Source organism: Pyxicephalus adspersus, chromosome 4, assembly GCF_032062135.1.
Source record: "Pyxicephalus adspersus chromosome 4, UCB_Pads_2.0, whole genome shotgun sequence".
Lineage (NCBI taxonomy): Eukaryota > Metazoa > Chordata > Amphibia > Anura > Pyxicephalidae > Pyxicephalus > Pyxicephalus adspersus.
In genome coordinates this window covers 136876942-136883081 of record NC_092861.1, presented here as the reverse complement: position 1 = coordinate 136883081, position 6140 = coordinate 136876942, and positions in this window count along the sequence as shown.

Here is a 6140-nt window from a genome sequence, read left to right as displayed (position 1 = left end):
ATTTAGTTTATGAAAAGTAAACTAAATCTGTCCTTTTTTTAAATTTTATGTATCACATCTCAACACAATGCATGCAATTTGTGGTGTGGTACAGTATAGATCAGTCAATGCCTACAGTATTTGTACATTCAGGTGCCATCCAAAATAATAGCATGATAAGGCTCCACACAAAGTGTGCATGTAAATGCAAGCCTCATGCTTCTCACTTCCTTTATCGCATTAATTCATGATCCATGATTGTAATATATCATGGCTAACTGTATCTCATGGAGTTATATTTTAATAATTTAGGTAATAATATAATAATTTGTTAGATATTGGTCTAAAAGACATACAGTACATAAAACACTGAATGGTATAGTGTTAGCACATTATATTTCCGTTCAAAAGAGATTTTAAAAACATCAGAAATGGATTTAGCTGAGCATGTTGCAGACTTTTCTCTATGTAATTTCCTCCTGCCAAATTCCATTGCAATTTCTAGGAAAAATTAGACCATGCTGAATGTTTCATTCATTACCTTTATAATCCAAATGAGTCAGTTGAACGTAATGATATAAAAACTGCATCATACTGCATGTTGAAATGCGTGGCTATGTACATTTCCAGGAATCACGGCACTGCTCATGTTATCATATGAACCAGCCTAAGGCAGCGAGTCCTTTCTGTGAAGTTTAACTTTATGTTATTAACATCGTTTACAAAATATATTACATGTTATGTTTTTTTGTATTGTCTGAAAGTACCAAGTGTGAGCTTGAGGGAAAGCTCACACGGAGGACAAAATGGGCCTGATTTTTTAAAAGCTTGCCAAGACTGGAGAAGACAGACTATCATGGGTGAATCTGGGTTATCCAGCAAACCTGAAATGGATCTTTTCCAGGATTGATGTTTAGGAAATCCATTACAGATTTTCTGAATCACCCAGATTCACCCATGATATAATATTTTCTCCAGTCTTGGAGAGCTTTATTAAATCAGGCCCAATGGGAGGTTTATCCAATTGGCTCATTCTGTGCACTATGTAGTGATGGAAATCAACGGGGTGTGTACTTGCTTACAGGGGAAAAGAGGGATAACATCGTCATCTGCTTTCTCATTTTCAATTCAAAATATTGTGGAAAGTTGGTGAATAAAGCTATGTACAAACGTCAGATAATCATCATCTATGACGTGTACAGTGGCAGGAGTCATCAATCTGCCATGGCGGACTGATGAATGATTGATTGGCAACAACCACAATGCACTCCTATGGTGCCACTCTCTCATCCTCCCCACAGAAAAGAAAGGTGCTGTGTGTGCAGTACATGTTCATTTGTCCCTGGAAATTATCACAAATGATCAGTTCCAGTGACAATTTTCTGTCATCAATTGGATGTCTGCACAGTGCCAAAACTGTATTATATAACAAGACAGACTTTAAAAAAAAAACAAAAGGTCCTTTGTCAAGCTCATTTGTATTTATTTTAACTCAGTAGCTAGGGGTGTCAAACTCTGGCCTGTGGGCCAAATCTGGCCCACAACGTCCTTTTTATTTGGCCACTAAAGGAATCCTAAATAAATCCTGAAATAGCGCCACTACTACAATTCCCGGCATCACTCGGGTCTATAAACCAGCGGCCTCTCTGCCTATGCGTGGCCCCGCATTGGACTGTTTTATAGATGCAGAGAATTGTAGTAGCGGTGCTATTTTAATTTCAAGTTTGGTCCCCGACTTTGTCTACGTTTTTAATTTTGGCCCACTGTGTATTTGACTTTGACACCCCTGCTCTATAGGCTCTATTTATAAATGTCTTCATCCAGGATTTACCCAACTTTTCTCTAAACTCAACACATTTTCACATTGGATTCAATTATGAAGTGTGTGAATCAATTTTTACCAATGATTTATTTATTTTTCTAAAATAACGGTAGAAATTGTGTGAATTTTTGATAAAATTTGGGGAAAATTTTGGGGAAAGCATTTATAAATAGAACCCATTATTTAGTTTTCATTTTTAGTCATCTTTAGTAAAAAGTGGATGATTTTTACAATCTGAAGAGAATCTAGAGTACCGGTAGTCCCCGGGTTACATACAAGATAGGACTGTAGGTTTGTGCTTAAGTTGATCTTGTATATAAGTCGAAACAGGTACATTATTTTAATAAATGCAATTAGGACAGATGTTTATCTCAACATATTATAAGGCAGCGAGGTGTCAATTACTCTATAAAATCCTCACTGTGAGTTACTCACAAACAAAGCAAAAAAAAAAAAAAAAAACATATGGAGCCAAGACATTCATTAACTTCTGGAGCAAGTTGTGCTTTGATATGCAAAAAGACATAACTGCACAGTTTGCCTTGGTCAATAAAGAGTTACAAGAGTTTGCTCAGCTGTGTTTAGCAAAATAATTCTTCTGCAAGTCATGCAAACCACCCCCTTCCCCCCATCAAGTCTCTGTCCTGCACACAAGTGAGCAGGGAAGCCCCGTTAGTATCTAGGAGTCTTCTGTATGTCAGATGTCCTAAATCGTGGACTACATGTATTAGTTTTCTTTTTCTAAATTTCAGTTTAAACAAAACCTCCTAAATCTTAAAGCAGAATTGTAATCTATAATGTTTGCAAAAGAAAGTATACAGACAACACGTACTATAGAGAGATGTTCTTCTCCAATATCCTAATAGATTAAACTACGAGTTCAGCAACAATAGTGTTATGTAACCCGTTTCGTGGATCAAAGTCCACTTCTTCAGACAAGACACTGCTGAAAATACCATAACATATACACATTAAAAAGGTAGTATTAATAAAATAATAAATAATAAAATAAATTAAACATATAATCTATAATTACCTAATGCTTTAAGTGAACTCATTTTTGTTGATTATACCTCATTGAAAAACAAACCGTAAAGTACGGTACCAAAGCAATAACTAGAGGGGAGAAGTGGACCTAAACTCAAATTTTCACACCCCTTTAGTATAAAGTAAAAATATTAATAATTTTTATATATTTAAAAAAAAAAGGTGAAGCACCTCCCCTCTCTGTCTTGATCATCCAGGCAATCAAGACTGAATGAGAGCGCAGAGCCTCCCGAGATACCTACGGCTCTTGGCTGCTCCTTCTGTGCATGCCCAATATCGGAAAATACGGAGAAGGGGCATTTTCCTTCACTGAGGGAAAAGAGATGCCGATCTTGAGCAGTGGGATCGCGCTCTCTTTTTTTCCCTTTTACAGCAGGCTATGTTTCGCGATCTCAGACCTGTGCAGTGCGCAATCGGGTAACATAGCCAGAAGAAGGAAGAAGGGCGAAGATGGCTGCACCTGGTGCTTCCTCCGTACTGGGACGAAGGAGAATTCCAGGACAGTCGAGGACTTCTCAAGCACGATCTAGCAGCGTATGTTTCAAAATACGAGCAAGCCAGGCTTAAGTAAGTATCTAAAAGTGCAAGGATCAAACCACCGTTACCTCATGCAAGGATCAAACTCACCGTTAGCTCATGGGATGCTCCCTGGAAGCAAAACGCAATGGACTTGCATGAGATGAAGCCTCTGCACGTGGCTCTACATTTGTTTCAATGTTTCAAACAAAAGCCACCAAAAAGAGACTTTGCATGTCTGCTCTGGCAAAATCCTCAACCTTCTGATGATCTTTTGTTTTTTGGGTTTAGTTTCACTTTAAGAGGTTAAGCCTTACCACTAAATCCCTGTTCCCAACTCTGAACTGCTAGGTCTCAGAATTTAATTTTGCTAAGAACTAACAATTCATCCTTAAGCTTAGCCAACAAGTTATTGGTCAGCTGGTACTGAATTTGGCTTCCTCCCATAAACTAGAATCCACCTTATTTCTGGATGAAGTTTTGATTTGGCCTCTGGAGAAAAGACTTTATAAATGTTAAGTCCACATTGTGAATACATAAAGACATGCTCTATTAGACAGTAGGCAGAAGGGAACTGGGAGAAGAGGTTATTTCCTGTCCTGCCCTTGGATACTGCATGGTGTGCTGCCTCACAAGACCAAAGGAAAAAGGAATATCCGGTAAGCTAAATTTAAAGCCCGGGTCACTTTAGGTGTTTATATTTAGAAAACATTTATCAAGTACTATTTTACATTGCAGGATACTTCATGGCTGCTCAGGCTTATGAATGCTGTAAAGAACTGTTTCTCAACATTTTTAACATGGGGGAACCTTAGAAATAACTTCAGGTCTTTGGGGACCCCCTACTATAATTACCATATCCACAAAGTACATTAGTGTGGTGATCAGTAGAAATAATGATTAATAAATTGCTGGTCATTGGGAAGAATATCACCCTTACAGATAGCCAAAAAATCATTGGTATCACTTAAACTGACCTGAGTGGCACAAATTGCTCATTGCTCCACAAACTTCTAGCAACCTTTGGAGGAACCTTAGTGTTCGACGGGACCCTGCTTGGGAAACACTAACCAAACAAGATCTTTCAGTAATGGATTGATATTGGCTTCTTACATTTCCTGGGACTGAATATTTCTTTCCATAGCTGTCAGAAAGAGTCTTTAAAGTGGACCCACCACTGAGACATTATGGAAGCCACCATTGCTGCTGTCATTATAAAGAACGCTAAATGCTGGATGTAAAGCTGATCCTATTGTGTTAGTAAGTTTAAAACACACACCTGATACAAGCATGGGGCAATTGGCTACAAACTCATTGAGTGATTGAGAAAGTAATAAAGGCAGAGGATTAAAACATCAACTAGGCAAGCTTTATTTTTTAAAACAGGTCGACAATGGTGCTTTTATCATCTCTCAGTACAGGTTCACTTTAATGGCTTTGACAAGAGGGAGACACTGAGAGCTCAGATGCAAAGATTTCCCTGCTGTGTCCTTTATTGGTATTGGATGCCAGTAGGTAACTCTACCTATTGGTTTTGCATGAACAAACATTTTCCAACTAAGGCTATGTACACACGTCAGATGATCTTGTCTGATTATCACTTCAGGGCTAGTATTGGATGAGAATCTGCTATTTGTACAGAGGCCATCCAACATCATTCATGGATCTGTCTTGGCGGATCAATGAATGACTAGCGACGAATGATCGTAATGCAAGTGAAAGGAAGAGAGAGTGCAGCTGGGTGCCGTTCGCTCGTTCTCCCTCCTCCCCTCTCCAAAGAGCAGAACGGTGCTGTATGTACAGCGCTTGTTTATGTATCTTTCAGTCTTTAGACTTAAAAGTCTTAGCCATGTACGCAGCCTAACACTGCCCTTTCCCATATTTAATGGAAGTTTACTGAAAACCCTTCACTCCAATGATCTGTAAAACATATTCCATATATTTTTAATCTTTGCTAGTCTAAGTATCCTTATAACTCCTTCTTTAGTTTTTTGTAATCCTCTGCACAGCAGCTCTCTAGGAGGGGCAGTGGAGTTAAACCATTAGACATGATCCCTTGTGTTATGTAGAGCAAACCAAAATTGACTTCACTTACCTACTATATCTTTAACTATATCTTTGAGCTCCTCATCTAAACCACAACTCCTATAAGTCCTAGGGCTTGCTACTAATGTGCATGTCATTTGCTATAAACACCGGATACATCAACACTTACAAAGTAGTCCTTATTGTGAGCATGCCTACCAGGGTGGCTACATGAGGATAACAGGGTGTGGAGAACTAATTTAGCCACCCACAAAAAAAAAGGTGACATGCCTTGAATTTCAATATTAGTTTTTGGGGCATAGACAAGACACTTGGGACTTTTATGATATTCAGTAATAATGATTATTATAATCATTTAGATTTAGGGACACTTAAAGAAGGCTTGGTGCATTCTGTTTTTAGTGACAGCTGAAAGCTGAATAAATCCTGGTGACTTTGTGGTCATACCACTAAAAAACATCACAAGTGCTCATATAGTTCAGGTATGAAAGTCTATTAACATATCTCCTAAAACTAAGTGGTTGCCTGGTCTCCAGTTATCTTCTATGGTCAGGTAGTAAGTTGTCCATCTCATTATCTCTCTGTCATATTAGCTTTTCTTTGGGACATCACCGCTCACTGGACACAGGACAAACAGGTTGGCTTCCATTGTTAGGGTAAACCAAGTTTAGATGTTATCAGCATCATTACAGAAACTCCTACAGGCCTAACAGGTGATGGAAAAACATCT